The sequence below is a fragment of the Pogoniulus pusillus genome, chromosome 25, assembly GCF_015220805.1.
Source record: "Pogoniulus pusillus isolate bPogPus1 chromosome 25, bPogPus1.pri, whole genome shotgun sequence".
Lineage (NCBI taxonomy): Eukaryota > Metazoa > Chordata > Aves > Piciformes > Lybiidae > Pogoniulus > Pogoniulus pusillus.
The window spans coordinates 17071722-17091313 of NC_087288.1; positions in this window are offsets into that span (position 1 = coordinate 17071722).

Genomic DNA, 19592 nt, shown 5'->3' on the forward strand with positions numbered 1-19592 from the left:
TTACAGTGATTTGTTTCTTATGCCCAAGGCCTGAGACAATTAACAGGTGCGACAAAGCTGGTGAGAGGCCTGCAACACAAACCCTGTGAGGAGAGGCTGAGGGAGCTGGGGGTGTGCAGCCTGGAGAAGAGGAGGCTCAGGGCAGACCTCATTGCTGTCTACGGCTACCTGAAGGGAGGTTGTAGCCAGGTGGGGTTGGTCTCTTCTGCCAGGCAACCAGCAACAGAACAAGGGGACACAGTCTCAAGTTGTGCCAGGGGGAGGTCTAGGCTGGATGTTAGAGGAAGTTGTTGTCAGAGAGAGTGATTGGCATTGGAATGGGCTGCCCAGGGAGGTGGTGGAGGCACCATCCGTGGAGGTGTTGAAGCCAAGCCTGGCTGAGGCACTTAGTGCCATGGTCTGGTTGACTGGCTAGGGCTGGGTGCTAGGTTGGACTGGATGATCTTGGAGAAAAGAGAAGAAAAGAGAAGAAAAGAGAAGAAAAGAGAAGAAAAGAGAAGAAAAGAGAAGAAAAGAAAAGAAAAGAAAAGAAAAGAAAAGAAAAGAAAAGAAAAGAAAAGAAAAGAAAAGAAAAGAAAAGAAAAGAAAAGAAAAGAAAAGAAAAGAAAAGAAAAGAAAAGAAAAGAAAAGAAAAGAAAAGAAAAGAAAAGAAAAGAAAAGAAAAGAAAAGAAAAGGAAAGAAAAGGAAAGAAAAGGAAAGAAAAGAAAAGAAGAAAGGAAGGATCTTGCCCCGGCCTTGAAGTAAAAGTAGTTTTTATTGCAGTGTGGGCTTAGCCAATTGTGCAATCATAGAATCATATCATCAGGCAGGTAACCTGGTCATAAAAGGAGCTCAGGTTGGTGAGGCAGGATCTGCCCTTCCTAAACCCATGCTGGCTGGGCCTGATCCCTTGGCCATCCTGTAGGTGCTTTGTGATGGCACTCAAGACAACCTGTTCCATGACCTTGCCTGGCACTGAGGTCAGGCTGACAGGTCTTTAGTTTTCTGGTTCCTCCTTCCACCTCTTCATGTGGATGGGATCACATTGGCAGCTTCCAGTCTTTGGGGACCTCTCCAGTGAGCCAGGACTGCTGATAAATGATGGAGAGTGGCTTGGCCAGCTCAGCTGCCAGCACGCTCAGCACCCTAGGAGGGATCCCATCCGGTCCCATGGACTTGTGAGGATGCAAGTGACTCAGCAGGTCCCTTATTTCTCTCTGAAGACTGAACCTTTCATGGACCAGGAGGATCTCTAAGGAGAGTATTTAAGTAAATTATTGAAACTAGTTCCAAAACTGAAAATTGTGTCCAGTTGGTAGTGTGCCAGGCCATAAACTGGCAGGGAATTGTTTACTGGCCCAAGAGATTCACCTAAATATCCCTGCTCCTCCCTTATTCCAAAGCAAGGTTGAAAGGCCAAAATAGTGAGGGTGGATTTTTTTTGCTTGAAGATGGTTTTACAAACACTGCAATGCTTTGATTTCAATTGAAACCAAAACAGATGCATCAACTAATTGATATTCCCATCCTGCTTCAGCTCTACTCTGAGCCTGAGAATGCACTCACCCTGATTTGACTCAATGCAGAGGCTCCTGCTCACAAAAAACAGTCATTTGGAAAGGGATGTTTCTCAAGTAGCTATCACAGAGGCAGGCCAAGATCTCACTCTCCTCTGCTACCTGCCCACTACCCAGCCTTCAGCTTGTCAGTGTCATTCACATCACTGGGCTATCAAAATCAACAGGATACTTTATCAGCCAGCAGACTCTGGGCTTATCAAAATGTTTGAGGCAGCTGCTTAGGAGCATAGTTGCATGTAGGAAAGCTGAGTGGCAAGCTCCAGGCTTGTATCTGGATTGCTGTCCTTTAAGCCTGGAGATAAACGGGCATAGCTCAAGTGAATGTGACATCAACCTCAGGGGGAATTGTGCACAGCTGCAGGATGGCAACATGTCAGGGCACAATGAGAAGGGGAAAAAACCATCTCTGGCTTCCTCTGCCCAATGGAAGAGGAAAGGATTTCCAGGATTTCAGGAGGTCAGAGAGGTGCAGAGAGTAGATGACACAGAGGGACACTTAGCATCAGTTGGCAGGCAAGGATGCACAGCTTTATCTGTAAACTTCATGTATTCCATTACTGCAAAGCAATGCAAGATAAGCAAGGAGTCAAGCAGAGATGGTGTCACACACTTAATTTTATGCTACTTGTTTAGTGAAACTGTGAAGATCAGTGTTGTTTTATCTCTCCAGATCACAGTATCACAGTATCATCAGGGTTGGAAAAGACCTCACAGATCATCAAGTCCAACCCTTTACCACAGAGCTCAAGGCCAGACCATGGCACCAAGTGCCACGTCCAATCCTGCCTTGAACAGCTCCAGGGACGGCGACTCCACCACCTCCCCGGGCAGCCCATTCCAGTGTCCAATGACTCTCTCAGGGAAGAACTTTCTCCTCACCTCCAGCCTAAATTTCCCCTGGCGCAGCCTGAGGCTGTGTCCTCTTGTTCTGGTGCTGGCCACCTGAGAGAAGAGAGCAACCTCCTCCTGGCCACAACCACCCCTCAGGTAGTTGTAGACAGCAATAAGGTCTCCCCTGAGCCTCCTCTTCTCCAGGCTAACCAATCCCAGCTCCCTCAGCCTCTCCTCCTAGGGCTGTGCTCAAGGCCTCTCCCCAGCCTCGTCGCCCTTCTCTGGACATGCTCAAGCATCTCAATGTCCCTCCTAAACTGGGGGGCCCAGAACTGAACACAGCACTCAAGGTGTGGTCTAAGCAGTGCAGAGTACAGGGGCAGAATGACCTCCCTGCTCCTGCTGGCCACACCATTCCTGATGCAGGCCAGGATGCCACTGGCTCTCTTGGCCACCTGGGCACACTGCTGGCTCATGTTCAGGTGGGTATCAATCCCGATGATGGGGTTATTAGCTTCAGGCTGCCTGAGGGCATGAAGGAGGTCTGAACTGCAGTTAAATAGCAGACATGTAGATGCCACATACATCACATCCATACTCCTTGTTTTATCCCCATCATGTCTGCTGGCCATACCTCCTTGGTCTTTTACTTATTTTGCCTGGGGAGGTGGTGGAGTCGCCATCCCTGGAGCTGTTCAAGGCAGGATTGGACGTGGCACTTGGTGCCATGGTCTAGCCTTGAGCTCTGTGGTAAAGGGTTGGACTTGATGATCTGTGAGGTCTCTTCCAACCCTGATGATACTGTGATACTGTGATACTGTGATTTGACCTCTGATGTGTATTGAAAACCTACTGACAATCAAAGGTCAATGTGGTCACTTACTACAGGTTGTGAAAAAGATCAATCAGAATTTAATCTCAGCATGATATTGAACATCAGCAGCAGATTCAGCTCAACCCACGACAAACCCAGACTGAAATAGAAGAACTTCTCTCAAATGCCTCCTGATTTTCTCTTCTACTCTCCCAGGTTTCATTAAAATTACCCAGCTGAACTTTATCTTGCAGTGTTTAGGTCACATCCACAAAACCTTTATCAAACAAGCACAAAAAAAAACCAACAAAACAACCCAAAACAACCAAAACAAAACCCTCCAAACCAACCCAGAATAAAAACAGACTGAGGAACGAATGTAATAAGGACATGAAATGCCAGCCTTGGGGCGTTGCAAAGGCATAGAAAGGAATACAAATCAGCAATGAAGATTCTGTTTATTCTTCAGAATATCAACATTTTTCATAGTGACATTCAGCTGCTTCAAAATAACAACACTGCAATCCTGAGAATCTCATCTAACAATGCTCTTTGCTAGTCCCTCACCCTGAATTTCTGAATTTCTAGTGGCACATCTGTCTCCATGCCCTAAAATTCCTTGCCCCACAGGATGACACTTGAAAGACCTTAGCTGATGTATCTCTCACGCTGGCTCCCTGCCATCGCGTGTGGAGCTGGAGGACTCAGCCAGGGGACAGGCATTGCCCACACATCTGGACAAGAGGAGACACAAGCTCAGTCCTTACAACAAGGCTCACCCAAAGCCTGTGCCTTGGCACAGTTTCATAGAATCATGGAATCAACCACGTTGGAAGAGACCTCCCAGATCATGCAGTCCAACCTAGCACCCAGCCCTAGCCAGTTAACTTGACCATAGAATCATAGAATCACAGAATCAACCAGGCTGGAAGAGACCTCCAAGATCATCCAGTCCAACCTAGCACCCAGCCCTAGCCAGTCATCTAGACCATGGCACTAAGTGCCTCATCCAGTCTTTTATTGAACAGTTCCAGGGATGGTGACTCCACCACCTCCTTGGGCAGCCCATTCCAATGGCAAATCAATCAAAGTTGTTAATTCAAGCAGGTATTGGGCTGAAGTCTGGGATCAGGCTCAAGACTGGGATCATTCCCATGCTGACCATTTGATCTTGTACTGGAGCATCTTTGTAAGACAATTGGAGTGGACAGGCAGAGGTCCCTGGCAGCATGAGTGTATAGAATACAAAGGTAGGGACATCCCTTTCTAGATGGAAATAAAAGATGTATCCACCTGGAGAGCCAAGGGCAGTGCTCTATTGTAATTGATTTTTAAAAGGTATTATTGACTCCTCTGTCCTTTTGCATGCTTTTTATTCTAAAGGCAAAAAAATATGCACCACTATAATACAGCCAGGTGGGGTTTGGACTCTTCTGCCAGGCAACCAGCAACAGAAGAAGGGGACACAGCCTCAAGTTGTGCAATCAGGGGAGGTCTAGGCTGGATGTTAGGAGGAAGTTGTTGGCAGAGAGAGTGATTGGCATTGGAATGGGCTGCCCAGGGAGGTGGTGGAGTCACCATCCCTGGAGGTGTTGAAGCAAAGCCTGGATGAGGCACTTAGTGCCATTGTCTAGTTCATTGAACAGGGCTGGGTGCTAGGGTGAACTGGATGATCTTGGAGGTCTCTTCCAACCTGGTTGATTGATCTTATGCTTCTATTGAAATTTGGCTATCACAAGGTCTAAGCTACCATTTTAAGTGGCACCTAACAATTTCAATATGTTTCAGTAAAGGTCTTTTTTAACAAGTAAATTCATAACATTCTTTACACATGCTTGGAAATTAGCTCTAATTTAAGGTTCCCTCTTGATGAAATCCATGCCTAGTAGCTTTGGCAACACATACATGTCTCTTCAGAGAGAGTAAATTCTATAGAATCATAGAATAGAATCAGAGAATCAACCAGGTTGGAAGAGACCTCCAAGCTCATCCAGTCCAACCTAGCACCCAGCCCTAGCCAGTCAACTAGACCATGGCACTAAGTGCCTCATCCAGTCTTTTATTGAACAGTTCCAGGGATGGTGCCTCCACCACCTCCCTGGGCAGCCCATTCCAATGCCAATCACTCTCTCTGTGAAGAACTTCCTCCTAACACCCAGCCTTAATGGACATAATACATTCCACAAGTGAAAAAAATGAAATAGAAATAATTGGCATTTCAACTACCATAGAATCATAGAATCATAGAATCAACCAGGTTGGAAGAGACCTCCAAGATCATCCAGTCCAACCTAGCACCCAGCCCTATCCAATCAACTAGACCATGGCACTAAGTGCCTCAGCCAGGCTTTGCTTGAAGACCCCCAGGGACGGTGCCTCCACCACCTCCCTGGGCAGCCCATTCCAATGCCAATCACTCTCTCTGTGAAGAACTTCTTCCTAATATCCAGCCTATACCTACCCTGGCACAACTTGAGACTGTGTCCCCTTGTTCTACCACAACGAGATCACTTCAGCAGGGATGGATAAGACTGAGTCACTCAGAATTCTGCCTGGGACAGGGCACACTTGGCAGCACCTCTCCATCATTCACTCAGCTTTTGCTCATGTTTCTTAAAAACATGAACAAAAGCCTTTAATTAAAAAAAAAAAGTTTTTCAGTAGAGGACCTTTAAAAATGGGCTTGACATTTCTGTAAGGGTCTTTTACCTTGATTCTGCTCTATTACAGCTTGTCCTGAACTCCAGGGAAGCCTACATCTCTCCAGCGCCACTGTGCACCAGTCAAAACCACCCCACAGCACATAGTGGCAGAGCCCAAGGGGAGCTGAAGTTTTCCTCTTCTTGTGAGCAGCTGAGATGGAAATAAAATTTCCAGGAAAGCTCTGCTAAAAAATTTCCAGCCCTGCCAAAAGGACCTGGCTCATTATCATTTCAGTAGTCCTGCTATGTGCAAGTACTCACTGGATTTCTGCAGTTCAGTAGTTGATACTAACTGCTGTGATGATATTAACTCCTTCACCTGAGTATGAACTGCAGATATCCCCTTGCCTCTTCCCTGTGTTGTGAGTCATGGCCCTCATAGTTCAACTCACATCCAAAACTTAATCATCATGATTATTTTTAGAGCTAGCCACAGGCACTGGCCTATGTGAATATATTTGAGGAGGATGTTTGGAGGATTAAAGCACCCTCCTAATCTGAACTGGAAAGAATGTTTTATTAGCTGATCTGACCTTTACTTGTATTAAAACTGTGACTTCAGTGATAACTGGTGGGTAATTGCTTTTTTTTCCCCCCTGTTCCTCCTATACATTCTGAGAAGCATGGTCCAGATTGTATTTCCCTTCTATACCACCAGAGAAAATGGGTACTGAGTTCAAACATTGCTGCTTTGCAAATGTAGCATGGTCCAGATTGTATTTCCCTTCTATACCACCAGAGAAAATGGGTACTGAGTTCAAACATTGCTGCTTTGCAAATGTAGCATGGTCCAGATTGTATTTCCCTTCTATACCACCAGAGAAAATGGGTACTGAGTTCAAACATTGCTACTTTGCAAATTCACATTAAGCAAAGATGTTACTCAGAGTCCAAGCTGAAAGCAAAATGAAACAAACATCAAAAAATCAGAGCCCTATTTCTGTAATAGAACCCATATTCATCTTGATGGTCTAGGACATCTGCCCAGGTTGATGGGTGTCACTGAGAAAGTTAACAACTCTTTTACTTGGAAACTGAGAGTATAACTTCATAGAATCATAGAATCAAGCAGGTTGGAAGAGACCTCCAAGATAATCCAGGCCAACCTAGCACCCAGCCCTAGCCAGTCAACCAGACCATGGCACTAAGTGCCTCAGCCAAGGGACAGCGACTCCACCACCTCCCTGGACAGCCCATTCCAATGCCAATCACTCTCTCTGCCAACAACTTCCTCCTAACATCCAGCCTAGACCTCCCCCACCACAGCTTGAGACTCTGTCCCCTTGTTCTGTTGCTGATTGCCTGGCAGAAGAGGCCAAACCCCACCTGGCTACAGCCTCCCTTCAGGTAGTTGTAGACAGCAATGAGGTCTGCCCTGAGCCTCCTCTTCTCCAGGCTGCACACCCCCAGCTCCCTCAGCCTCTCTTCATAGGGTTTGTGTTCCAGGCCCCTCAACAGCTTCATCATGGCTCTCTGGACACCTTCCAGCACCTCAACATCTCTCTTGAATTGAGGGGCCCAGAACTGGACACAGTACTCAAGGTGTGGCCCAACCAATCCCTTGTCCACTGTTCCTGATGCAGGCCAGGATGCCATTGGCTCTCTTGGCCACCTGAACACACTGCTGGCTCATCTTCAGCTACTCTCTACCAGCACCCCCAGGTCCCTTTCCTCCTGGCTGCTCTCAGCCACTGTCCCCAGCCTATAGTGCTGCTTGGTGTTGTTGTGGCCAAAGTGCAGAACCCTACACTTGGCCTTGTTAAACTCATCCCATTGGCCTCTGCCCACCCATCCAGCCTGTCTAAGTGCCTCTGCAGGGCTCTCCTACCCTTCAACAGCTCTACACCTGCTCCTAGCTTGCTGTCATCTGCAAACTTATTGATGCTGGACCCAATCGCCTGCTCCAGATCATCAATAAAGATAACTTGATATGAATATTGTGGATGACAGAAGACATAGGTCTTCTGCATGCAGAGGAACTTCATATGGATATTGTGGTTGACAGAAGATAGAGGTCTCTCTCTCTCTGCCTGCATGCAGAGGAACTTTGAATGTTAAAAGAGGATTTGCACAGCTGGCATGATGTTGCAATCTACAGCAGCTAGACTGACACAGTTTTGAAGGCCTTAGAAACTGCACTGCTCAACTGAAATAAATGTTGTAATTTCTGAGGTCTTGCACTGTGGAATTACTGTTTCATATATTTCTTGAAGAGAACATTCAACTGGTCAAGGCTGATCTAAGCTCCTGAATTCAAGGAGCTGTAGCCTAAGGCAGAGCTTAATTCAGGAGGCTTTGAAAGAAGGCTTAAGCAACCTATTTAGGATTTGGTTTGAACTATGAAAGTCAAACTGCAAGAGCAAGGCTAATTCTCTGTGTGTTACCTTCAGGAGTGTCTTCATTCTAGTATGGTAGACTGTCACACACGGGGAGAGATGCCAATGTGACCACTGAAACACGGTGCTACAGCAGACACGTGGGCTGAGCAGCAATACATGTCTGGTTCATGTAGAGAGGAGAGCCAACCTGCTGAAGAAAAGGCAGCAAACATGGGAAATGGAGAGAAGGAGATGAAGTAACTTCCTCAAAATCACAGAATCACAGAATCACAGAATGCACTGGATTGGAAGGGACCCTTGAAGGCCATTCTGTCCAACCTCCCTGCAGTGAGGAAGGACATCTCACAGATTCATAGAAGCATAGAATTAACCAGGTTGGAAGAGACCTCCAAGATCATCCAGGCCAACCTAGCACCCAGCTCTAATCAATCAGCCAGACCATGGCACTAAGTGCCTCAGCCAGGCTTGGCTTCAACACCTCCAGGGATGGTGACTCCACCACCTCCCTGGGCAGCCCATTCCAATGCCAATCACTCTCTCTGACAACAACTTCCTCCTAACATCCAGCCTAGACCTCCCCTGATTGCACAGCTGGAGACTCTGTCCCCTTGTTCTGTTGCTGCTTGCCTGGCAGAAGAGACCAACCCCCACATGGCTACAACCTCCCTTCATGTTCATTGGGTTGGAAGGCACCATCAGAGGTCATTTTGTCCAAGCCCCCTGCATTCAACAGGGACATCTCCAACTAGATCAGGATGCTTAGACCTCCTTCAAGTTTGACCTTGTATGTCTCCAGGGTTGGGACCTCAACCATGGGCAATGTGTTTCAGGCTTTCACCACTCATTGTAAAGAGGTTCATAGAAACAATCACAGAATCAACCAGGCTGGAAGAGACCTCCAAGATCATCCAGTCCAACCTAGCACCCAGCCCTTCCCAATCAATTAGACCATGGCACTAAGTGCCCCATCCAGTCTTTTCTTCAACACCTCCAGGGATGGCAACTCCACCACCTCCCTGGGCAGCAAATCTACCCTGCTGCAGTGTAAAAACATTATCCCTCACCCTATCACCACAAGCCCTTTGTATAGGGTTAACCCTCCAGGGGGAGTGACCTTCAACCTGATCCTAGGTGGTTTTAACCCCTCCCCAGGGGTGGATCTGAACACCACCAGGTGATTCATGGTTAGCCCACTCCCCCTTCCTGTCTAAAGGTCTATAAAAGCAGGGGGAACTCACTGTTCTCACTCTCTCTCTGTGCTCCCTGCCTCCCTGCTTACCAGCATCACCATCCTGTTGCTGGTTCTACCACGTGGCCATCACCCACGAGGTGGACAAAGCCATAACCATCAAAATCTGGTTGTATTTACACATTTGGTGTTTGTTTTCCCTTCCCTAGACCTCTGTAACTTCCCTACCTCAGATGCCTTTTTATTTCATTGTTAAACTTTTCTTCTTTTTAACTTCCACATCAGAGTGAGATTATTTATTTGGGTGTGCTTAGCTTCTCCTCTCTCTGCATCTAATTCCTTTCTTTTGGGAAAGAAGGGGGAAGAGGGAAGGGCACTCTATAAATTGTTACTGGTTCTACCAAATATATTTGAGTCTCTGGGAATTTAAATTAGACCTGAGACACTCTTCTAAACAGTCCCTCCAGTAAGTCCCCTTCAGATATTGAAATGCAGCTATAAGGTCTCCCCAGAGCCTTCTTTTCTCCAGGCTGTGACAGCCTCAGCTGTCACAGCCTGTCCTCATAGGAGAGAGGTGCAGAACCTCATTCTTCACCTCACTGAACCTCACAAGATTCCCTTCTCTAATCACAGAAGTGATTTACGACCCAGTGAAGAGTTCAGCCCACATCTCCCCAGCCCCAGTCTAATAGCAACTGCATAAGCAGCCTTTGCTTTCACAGCCTGCCATCCTCCCTTTACACTGTCAGAAAGCACAGTGGTGGCAAAGCCACCAGCAGCAGAGGGCAAGTGGTAAGATGGCTCCTGAAGCTCAGGCAGCCCCTGGCTGCTGTTTTATACTGGTTCTAATCAGGCTGTGCTGAGAGGCAATTTCTGGGTTCCACTGTTTGTGCAGCACTTGTGGATGCAGCACCTGCTCCACGTCTCATCCAATTTGAAAGCAAATCTGTCTCACAGAGCTTGGTTGCTGGAATGGATGACAGAGAGAAAACAGGCTGAAGTCATGTGGTGATGTTAAAGGGGTGTGATGGTTTGGGTGTACCCTGCCCCTCACACATTTTAGAAGTACCCAACTAGACTCAGCCAGCTCTGGGAATATAAATGAAGCTATTTATTTACAGCTGGCACAATAGACAAGCAGAGAGTTACAGTATAGACAGTTATAGACAGACATAGACAAGGTAAAAGTAATACAGAAGCACAACAGCCCTCCCAGGAACCTGAGTCCCCAGGAGGGGCTCTCAACCACCCCTGCACCTTCCCCCTGCCCCTCTCAACCTTACCCCAGTCCTAAGGAAGAAAAAAGGCTCAGCCAAGAGGTTAAGAAGCAAAGGTGAGGTTAGGGAGATGCAGCTCAGTCAAAGCCCAGCCTGAGAGTGCAGCAAAACGGTGAGAGTGTTATCTAATGTTTACCTTTCTTGTTCCCATACATCTCATTGAGACTCTGAGGGGAGTAGACATCACTACTGTTTTTCTTTCACAGCCTGTGATCTGCTTTTTCTCACCAAAACATTCTACCCTGCTTCAAACTAGCACAAAGGGCTAGATGGAGAGGGAGCATTACAGCTTATAGAGCTGCATGCCTAAGGAGCCCATTTGCAGGCTGGAATGTACATCCCTTTGGGTGGCCAGGTGCTGTGTCTTTGGGGACTGATTCCTATCAGACTAGCTATTTAAAGTTCTAGGAGGTTCTGATCTGGTTGGGGATGTCCCAGCTTACTGCAGGGAGGTTTGTCTAGGTGACCTCTAGAGATCCCTTCCATTCTATGATTATTCAACCCCACAGGCAATGTTCTAGAGTTCTTAGAAAACAGGAATTGTGAGGGGATGTTTTCAGGTGATCCAGGGACTAGGGTCACCAGACCAAGGGAGGTTTTCTTCCCCCTCTACTCTGTGTAGAGAGGTTTCATCAGTATTGCAGTTCTGGGCTCTCCAGTTGAAAAAAGACAAGGAGAGAGTCCACTGGAGAGCCACTAAAATGATTAGGGGACTGGACTAGCTACCTTCCAAGGAGAGGCTGAGGGAGCTGGGGCTGTTTACAGAATCACAGAATCACAGAATTAACCAGGTTGGAAAAGACCTTTGAGATCATCAAGTCCAACCCAACACCTAACACCCTCTAATTAACTAAACCATGGCACTAAGTGCCTCATCCAGTCTCCTTTTGAACACCTCCAGGGATGGTGACTCCACCACCTCCCTGGGCAACCCATTCCAATGCCAATCACTCTCTCTGGGAAGAACTTCTTCCTAACATCCAGCCTAAACTTGCCCTGGCACAGTTCAAGACTGTCCTCTTGTTCTGCCCCTGGGTGGCTGGGAGAAGAAACCAACCTCACCTGACCACAACCTCCTTTCAGGTAGTTGTAGAGAGCAGTAAGGTCTGCCCTGAGCCTCCTCTTCTCCAGGCTGAACACCCCAGCTGCCTCAGCTGCTCCTTGTAGGGCTGTGCTCCAGCCCCCTCACCAGCCTTTAGCCTGGAGGAGACTGAGGGGGATTCTGTTTAATGCTTCTCAATATCTAAACAGTTAATGTCAGGAGGATAGGAGACTCTTCTCAGTGATGTCCAGTCTCAGGACAAGGGGCAGTGCACACAAACTGGAACACAGGAGGTTCTCTGTAAACAAAAGGGGGAAATTCTTTGCTTTTGGGGTGGCAGAGCACTGGAACAAGAGAAGAGGAGGCTCAGGGGTGATCTGACTGCTGTCTACAACTACCTGAAGGGAAACTGCAGCCAGGAGGGGGTTGGTCTCTTATCCCAGGCAACCAGCAACAGAACAAGTTGTGCCAGGGGAGGTCTAGGCTGGATGTTAGGAGGAAGTTATTGGTAGAGAGAGTGATTGGCATTGGAATGGGCTACCCAGGGAGGTGGTGGAGTCACCATCCCTGGACGTGTTAAAGCAAAGCCTGAGTAGGGCACTTAGTGCCATGGTCTACTTGTTTTGCTAGGGCTGGGTGCTAGGTTGGCCTGGATGATCTTGGAGGTCTCTTCCAACCTGGTTGATTCTATGAATCCTTTACTGAAGACATTCAAAATCCACCTGGATGTGTTCCTGTGTGATTTATTCTGAGTGATCCTGATCTAGCAGGCAAGTTGGACAAGATATCTGATTTTTTCAGAGCTCAATTCCAACCCCCACCATGCCATGATTACCATCAGCTCCAGAAGCATAGGTTGTCCCCATACTGCACTTCCCAAGGATGCCCCAGGTATTTAGAGAGGACTTTCACAATTGGCAAGGACTAGGATTCTGTGAAACACTTTTCATATGTGTCTTAGTCCCCTCAATCCCACACCTTGCAAGTTATTCTTCTAGGAAAAGACAATTGCACTTTAGTAGGGTGTCCTGTGTTTTAGAGCAATGATTATGGGAGAAACATATTTCAGCCAATTCAATAACTGACCATAACTCTCTTTTGCAAATACATTTCACAGTCTCTATTATCTTATAAACCTGTAAGTAAGAATAAATATGTAGCTTAGCAGTCAGCTGCATTTCTGTGGGATGCAATAGAAGCATCAAAGGAAGGAGGAGATAAAGGGAAATGTTCCTGAGAGGGCAGCATGTTCCTTCTGCTCTGTGGTATGTCAACTGCTCTCTGCTCAGCAAAGCAGAAGTTGACATTAGGCTCCTGGCAAAGCAGAGGGGTGGAGAGCAAAACGTCAATGGTAACTGCACAGCAAATGAGTACAAGTCTGCTTGGAATAAAGCAAAGCAAATGCAGGTCCTCTGGAAGTCACCTGTGGTCCAGCCAATGGACTACACTGTCTCAAAGTGTCCAAGTGTTTCAGAGAAGCCACACAGATGCAAGGAAACTTAGAATCAGTCAGAGTTGGAAGGGATCACAAGGAGCAGCCAGTTCCAAGCCCCCTGCCATGGACAGGGACACCCTACCCTAGAGCAGGCTGCTCACAGCCTCTTCCATCCTGGCCTCAACCACCTCCCTGGGCAACCCATTCCAGCCTCTCACCTCTCTCATGCTCAACAACTTCCTTCTCACATCCAGGCTGAATCTCTCCATCTCCAGCTTTGCTCCATTCTCCCCAGTCCTGTCACTCCCTGAGAGCCTGAAAAGTCCCTCCCCAGCTTTTCTGTAGCCCCCTTCAGATCCTGGAAGGCCACAAGAAGGTCACCTGGGAGCCTCCTCTGCTGCAGCCTGCACAGCCCCAACTCTTTCAGTCTGTGCTCACAGCAGAGCTGCTGCAGCCTCTGAGCATCCCAGTGGCCCTTCTCTGGACACACTCCAGCATCTCCACATCCTTCTTGTAATGGGGGCTCCAGAGCTGGATGCAGTACTCCAGGTGAGGTCTCAGCAGAGTGCAGTAGAGGGGGAGAATCCCCTCCCTGACCCTGCTGGCCACACTTCTCCTGCTGCAGCCCAGGATCTGGTTGTCCCTCCAGGCTACAAGTGCACACTGCTGGCTCCTGTTAAGCTTCTCATCCACCAGCCCCCCCAAGTCCCTCTCCTCAGGGCTGCTCTCCAGCCACTCACTGCCCAGCCTGCATTTGCACTTGAGATTGCCCCGACCCAGATGCAGGACCTTGCACTTGGTCTTGTTGAACCTCCTGAGGTTGGCTTGTGCCCACCTCTGCAGCCTCTCCAGGTCCCTCTGGATGGATCCCTGCCCTCCAGCCTGGCTGCTGCACCACACAGCTTGGTGTGCTCAGCAAACTTGCTGAAGCTGCACTCAATGCCTCTGTCCATGGCACTGACAAAGATGTTGAACAAGACTGGTGCCAGGACTGATCCCTGAGGGACTCCACTTGTCCCTGGCCTCCACTTGGCCGTGGACCTGTTGACAGCCACTCTTTGAGTGTGGCCATCAAGCCAGTTCTTTATCCATCTCCTGGTCCACCCCTGGTGACACATGGATACTTCAAACTTCATTGAGATTTGTGCTCTCTCTCTCTCTCTCTAATATTAGAGGTCAGCTCCAAGCCTGAAATCATGTTTCATGTCTCTCCTAAAGGTGTTTTATCAGTAATTACTGAAATCCTGACCACCCCTTTTATCCACACAGCTGTTTGATGCCTCTTCTCATTTTGCCAAATATCATATGCCCACAATATCCAGTGACAATGAGCTCTGCATTTTAATTCTTGTTTTGTAAAGTATAGTTCCTTTGATCAGCTTTTAAAGGATTACTTCAACATAATATTGAACAACTTGTCCTGGAGTGAAGCAGATGTTTTGGGGGGAAAGCTGCTGGTAGAATAAAGAGCTGTGTTTTAAGGTATTTGGAAACAAAGGAGGTAAAGAGACAGCAACCATGAGAGTGGTGAGAGGCTGGAATGGGTTGCCCAGGGAGGTGGTTGAGGCCCCAGGGCTGGAGGTGTTTAAGGCCAGGCTGGATGAGGCTGTGGCCAGCCTGATCTAGGGTAGGGTGTCCCTGGGTATGGCAGGGAGGTTGGAACTGGCTGATCCTTGTGTTCCCTTCCAACCCTGACTGATGCTATGATTCTGTAGAGAGAGTCTGCTAAATCTGACATAGCACCTAGAAAGAAAAGAGCATGAAAAAGGCACTGGAGGAGGATGCAGATGAAATGCCACAGCTACTTAATATTTCAAAACAAAGTAGCTTTAACTTTCTAACCAACTTCACTTAGGCTATTTTGAGGGAAAGCTTCAGAAATCTTCATAGAATCATAGAACATCCTTACATAAGGCCAGGCTGGCTGAGGCTGTGGGCAGCCTGCTCTAGGGTAGGGTGTCCCTGCCCATGGCAGGGGGTTGGAGCTGGCTGATCCTTGTGGTCCCTTCCAACCCTGACTGATTCTATGATTCTATGACACATCCTCTGTGACCTGCCCTAGGCAATCATGATTTGGAAGGAGAATTGGACTCTATCACCTCTGGAGGTCCTTTCCAACCCCTATCATTCTATGGTTCTATGAAAATGATTAATTCTGGGGGCTCATTGTGGTCCTTGTTTTGGGAACATGCCATCTATTTATAAGGACTTTGTTAGTCACCAAATTGAATGGCACTCAAGAACACATAGTCTGGCTCCTGGGTGGTGTAGGAGCAATAAAAGCTTAGATGTGCACAGCAAATGGCTTCCTCTGGCTTGTGTTTATAGGAGCTCTTTACAAAACCCTTGCATCAAGCAGTGTCTCCACAGTAGTCCTGGTGATTTCAATGGCACTGCTCAAGCAGTAACTCAGTGTGAATAAGGGTATCCATCTGGTCCTTGGAGATGTAGCTGCATCAGCTGAAGGATCTGTCAAGTGTTCCCCAAACAGTCTGTGCTTGTAGACATACAGGCCAGCACAAAATTAGGCCAGGGAGTATGCTGCTGGAGTGACAGCCAGAAGAATGTGAGCAATAGATAAAGACTCTGTTACAATCCAAGAGTAGTTCCCCAGTGTAATTAGCAAGTGCACTGTTATGCAATTAAAAAAATTAATTAGGAGGAAATGTTTGGGGAGTGGAGGTTGAAGATGCATTGCAGCACAGTCTTGTCTAGCTCTGTGGCACTTTGGAGATCTGCTGGTGGCATAATTGGTTTCACAGTGTCCCTGAATGAGTTGTATTCACAGACTTCTCTATTGACCAATTCAGGGGCATGGAGCATAATTTACTACATGTGTGAGAATACCTCAACCTGTCAAAACCCAGAGTAAAACACTGCTGTTCGCTCTTGTGCTGAGTACAGTGAACCTCTTTGGCTCAGCCAGGTTCATTCATCTTCTAAGTTGTGATTTAGCTCTCTCCATCCACTGTAAAGGGTTAACCCCCCTGGGAGAGTGGCCTTGACCCTGACCCCAGGTCTTCCTGACCCCTCACAGTATCACAGTATCACACAGTATCACGGTATCACATTATCACAGTATCACAGTATCACCAAGGTTGGAAGAGACCTCACAGATCATCAAGTCCAACCCTTTACCACAGAGCTCAAGGCCAGACCATGGCACCAAGTGCCACGTCCAATCCTGCCTTGAACAGCTCCAGGGACGGCGACTCCACCACCTCCCCGGGCAGCCCATTCCAGTGTCCAATGACTCTCTCAGGGAAGAACTTTCTCCTCACCTCAAGCCTAAGTATGTGAAGGCTGCCAGGAGTGGGGGGACAGGCTCTGGACCCTGGGATAGGACAAGCAGCAATGGGTGTAAGTTGCAGCACAGGAGGTTCTCACACAAGGGGGAACTTCTTTGCTGTAAGGGTCACAGAGCATTGAAACAGAGGTTGTGGGGTCTCCATCTCTGGAGCCTTTGAAGGCCTGTCTGGATGTGTTCCTGTGTGATCTGTGTTAGATAGGATTGTCCTGCTCTGGCAGGGGGGTTGGACTCAATGATCTCCTTGGGTTCCTTCCAACCCCCAACATCCTGTGATCAGTGAGCAGTGTAGCTTGGAGTCGGGGCACACATGCAGGTGAGGCACAGAGTTTAAATGAATGCCCCACAGGAATCTTAGAAGTGACTAAGGAAGAAAAGTGAACCTAAACCTCCCAATTGAGAAGACTGCACTTAACCTTTCCACTAGGTTGACAGATTATGCAGGAAAGCCCTGGAGTGACCCACATCATTCTTAAAGTGATTTTTTCCCCCCTTATTAATCATATTGCTAGTGCCAGCATACAATGTAAAGCATGGACTCTGAAATTCATTTCAGTTTCTCTCCCTGTGATGGTTGCTCATTGTTTGTGCTATCAGTCAGCTTGGGCAGGAAAATTTGGTGAGATAATTTCTCATTCAAGCTGTTGTGCACCAGACCAGCACATCTAAAATCCAAGTGTTATGAGCATGTATAACAGCACACACACACACACACACACACACACACAATCTCAACCCCAAACTGAGATAAGTTCAAATCAAATTAACAACTAGAAGGCTGTCACTCTCTGCTGGAATCAGCTTCACTGTTATTAAGTTCACAACTGCTGCTTCAGACAGCTCCTTCTCTCAGGATTTTGTCTTAAGGTGCTTTACAAATTAGAGATTAGGTTAGTACTGTTTAGCCTGGAGAAGAGGAGGCTCAGGGGTGATCTTATTACTGTCTACAACTACCTGAAGGGGCATTGTAGCCAGGTGAGGGGTGGCCTCTTCTGCCAGGCAACCAGCAATAGAACAAGGGGACACAGTCTCAAGTTGTGCCAGGGTAGGTATAGGCTGGGTATTAGGAAGAAGTTCTTCACAGAGAGAGTGATTGGCATTGGAATGGGCTGCCCAGGGAGGTGGTGGAGTCACCGTGCCTGGAGGTGTTGAAGCAAAGCCTGGATGAGGCACTTAGTGCCATGGTCTGGTTGACTGGCTAGGGCTGGGTGCTAGGTTGGACTGGATGATCTTGGAGGTCTCTTCCAACCTGGTTGATTCTGTGATTCTATGATTCTGTTCTTTTTCCTTTAGAAGCTTCAGCAGACCTAGAGCAGCCTGACTCCTTTCAGAGATGTGAAAGACAATGAGAGCTAGGAGTGCTTAGTAACAAGCCAGCTTATTTGGTTTTGTATCTAAATACAGGCCCATGGTTGTGTGGAGGTCAGTGGCTTATTTTCTCTTCGCAGGCTGCAATGCCCCTACCAGAGCAGAGATATTCACAGTGGGAAGTTCAGTACTGTCCCCATGGAGACAAACATAGAAAACACCCACTGACATGGGAATGTGTTGAATGTATGTATGTGTTTAGGACACAACAAAGGCTCCATGGCCAAGTGGTGGCCAGGGACAAGTGGAGACCCTCAGGGATCAGTCCTGGGACCAGACTTGTTCAACATCTTTGTCAGTGCCATGGACAGTGTCACTGAGTGCAGCCTCAGCAAGTTTGCTGATGACACCAAGCTGTGTGGTGCAGCAGCCAGGCTGGAGGGCAGGGATCCAATCAGAGGGACCTGGACAGGCTGCAGAGGTGGGCACAAGCCAAGCTCAGGAGGTTCAACAAGACCAAGTGCAATATCTTGCATCTGGGTCGGGGCAATCTCAAGTGCAAATGCAGGCTGGGCAGTGAGTGGCTGGAGAGCAGCCCTGAGGAGAGGGACTTGGGGGTGCTGCTGGATGAGAAGCTCAACAGGAGCCAGCAGTGTGCTCTTGCAGCCTGGAGGGACAACCAGAGCCTGGGCTGCAGCAGGAGAAGTGTGGTCAGCAGGACCAGGGAGGTGATTCTCCTCCTGTGCTGCACTCTGTTGAGACCCCACCTGGAGTACTGCATCCAGCTCTGGAGCCCCCATTACAAGAAGGATGTGGAGATGCTGGAGTGTGTCCAGAGAAGGGCCCCTGGGATGCTCAGAGGGCTGCAGCAGCTCTGCTGTGAGCACAGACTGAAAGAGTTGGGGCTGTGCAGGCTGGAAAAGAGGAGACTCCCAGGTAACCTTCTTGTGGCCTTCCAGGATCTGAAGGGGGCTACAAAAGAGCTGGGGAGGGACTTTTCAGGCTCTCAGGGATTAACAGGACTGGGGTGAATGGAACAAAGCTGGAGATGGGTAGGTTGAGGCTGGAGGTGAGGAGGAAGTTGTTGAGCATGAGAGTGGTGAGAGGCTGGAATGGGTTGCCCAGGGAGGTGATTGAGGCCCCATGGCTGGAGGTGATTAAGGCCAGGCTGGCTGAGGCTGTGTGCAGCCTGCTCTAGGGTAGGGTGTCCCTGGGCACGTCAGGGGGGTTGGAACTGACTGATCCTTGTGGTCCCTTTCAACCCTGACTAATTCAATGATTCCAAGTCAGTCCTGTGTGTTATGGAGTGCACATACCTTCCTTCCTGAAAGCACTGAGTCAAAGGAGAAATCTTTTCATCCAGTTCCTGACACTGACCTACTCTTGCATGCAAAAAACCCTGATTTCATAGAACCCTAGAATGGTTTGGTTTGGAAGGAACCTCAAAGATCATCCAGTTCCAATGCCCCTACTATGGCCAGGAACACCAATGAGACTAGACCAGGTTGCTCACAGCCACTTTCAACCTGGCCTTGAACATTTCCAGGGAAGAGGCATCCACAGCCTCCCTTGGCAACCTTTTCCAGTGTCACCACACTCACTGGAAAGACTTTCTTTCTGATCTCCAGTTTAAATCCCCCCTGCTCCAACTCCAGTCCATTGCCTCTGCTCATATCACTACAAGCTCCTGTAAAAAATCCCTGCCCCACTTTGATTGCAGATCCCCTTCAGGCACTGGAAGGCTGCTGTAAGGTGTCCTGGAAGCCTTCTTTTCTCCAGGCTGAACAA